Consider the following 2,403-nt stretch of genomic DNA (forward strand, 5'->3'; position numbering starts at 1 on the left):
CGCTCGCTCTTTCTCCTCCAGGAACGGGGATGCCCGGAGAACAGCTGGTTGGCGAGTGCAGGATGGAGCGGGTGGCTGCCTCCAATACCCAGGGTAAAATGCATGGGTGCGTTACAGGGGAGGCAGGCAGCAGGATGCTGCCGAGACCACCTTACTGGACAAAGGAGAGCAAGGGAGAGACAGAACAGGTGCCTGGCTGGTCCCAAATGCAGGTGTGGGGAACAGTCACACAGTGTTTGGCCCTGGTGCCATCCCCAGTGAGCTGGGAAACTGAGTTATTTGCATGTCCTACTCTAGCTGAAATATTAACTTGCCTCCTAAAGAAAGGGGGGGGAAAAAAAAAACAACAAACAAAAACCAAACCACAAAGACAAAAATACCCCGCCCCACACACTAACAGAATTTGCATTGCATGTGGTTGCTACTACATGTTTAAAAGGAGTGTGAGGATGTTTTGATCTGGTAGAAGAGCCAGGAGAGACCAGTAAGATGCGGAAAGAACTAGTGTGGGTATCCCAGCAGCAAGAAATGCTGGTGAAAGAGCACGCTGTTTGCAGCATGTCATTCATGCCAGCCTGATAACCAAACTTGACAGCTGTATCTAGTGGTGCTTAAAGGTTACCTTATATAACACACAGTGCCATGTAAACTGCTAACACCTTCCCTTTAAAGGAAAGACAAGATGGTAAAAATTTATGTGTAAATATAACAAGTGCTGATTTAAGCTGCAGTGTAGAGGGTGTCTGGCTATTATAAAGCAGAGACAGTGGATAAAATGGCACAAATAGAAAAAAAAAACAAAAGGAGAGAAAAATGACTGTGTATATTGGAAGCGTCTAGAAAGATAAATACTCCAGCTTGAAGAACAAGAACAACTTTAAAAGCAATCTTAACCTTATCTTCAGGAGGTAGCACAGCAAACTGAGTATCCCATTGCAACCTTAGAGATAGTGATCTATCTACATTACACACGTGTATGTGTGTGAGTGTCATTTCATGCACTTAAAAAAAGACACTGCACAATGTAGGGAGGGATGAATTGCTGGCAAACTCATAAACCATCCTGTGGGATCTGAGCCTTACTACAGGGCCTTCAGTATCTACCCAGTTCACCTTGTCACCAGTAAGACAAGGGACTGGGAAAAACATAAGCAAGTAAGTGAAAAAGTAAACAGTTCACTGAATGATGAGTAATCACCAAGGTCATGAACAATCAAATACCATCTAATTGTGAGCTTATTGTATGTATTTGTAAAAATAAAAATGTTCTCAGAATAACGTCATTAAGGCCACAGGGCAGCTATACATGAAAACACGCCCTGTTGCAATGGTGTTTATGCCGTGTTAAGTGCTGTCCAAGTGGCTGCGCATAGCGCACGTCCTGCCCACCACAGCAGCTGTGAGGGACAGACCCACCTTCCCCCAGCACAGCCTCAGCAGGTGATGGTGACCGAGCCCAGGGGTGGGACCAACTGCCACCCCCACAGAAGGTTTGAGATACTGATGTACAGTCAGTATATAACCACACTGGCCCCATTACAGGGGGCCAACATAGTCCAAGGGGCATCACAGGGGAAATCATAGGGACATCCAATGGGGAAGTCATAGACCATATCCAAAAGCACCATCCACATGAAAAAGCCACAGAGAAATAACTCTAGAACTGTAGTAGCAAACAGCAAGTTACAGCAGATAAACACATTAATAAATCAGGCTACAAGGACCATATGCAAAGTATTACCTGTTAACAGATGCCAAAAATACCTCTGCCTTCTGGCTGACAGCTTGTCACAAGTCACTCAATAATGTAAACACATGGAAGGAGAAGTGGCAACACTGGAAAGCCCTTAAGAGGATGGCTTGTTAGTAAAAAACTGAAAAACAGCACTCAGTTTTAGAAACACAAGTGTAGCGAACTGTGTGTGGATCAAGGGCTGGAGTGTCGTGGTCCTCACCAAAAAACTGTTGTCAGGTTGCAATGAGAAGGTGCAGGTCTCTGCTGCACATATTCCCTGGCTGCAGGATATACTCAGCCCCCTCATCCTACCTGGGGAGCCCACAGGTGGCTTCCACCTGGTGATCCCACAACCCATGCAGCCTCTGGGAAAGGGGAATCCCAGGCCAGCTGCTCATCGTGACAGGGACACCACAACATGGGAGCCCAGCTCTGTTCAGGAAAGAGCCAAACTTGCAATACGGCATTTTTGTTTGAGTTCCGTTCCCAGCCTGAGGCTCCTGCAAACCCGTACTTCTTCGCGGAGTTACTCGCATTGGAGGCATTTCATACTCATTTTCCTCCCTGTCTTTTGGTTGTGGCTGGCAGCATAGCCAGCCTTACTTTTGCTTCTTGTAGAAGTGCCACAGCTGCTGCCACTTGACACACACCTGGATCTGGGATTACAT

Source organism: Nesoenas mayeri (assembly GCF_963082525.1).
Source record: "Nesoenas mayeri genome assembly, chromosome: 5".
Lineage (NCBI taxonomy): Eukaryota > Metazoa > Chordata > Aves > Columbiformes > Columbidae > Nesoenas > Nesoenas mayeri.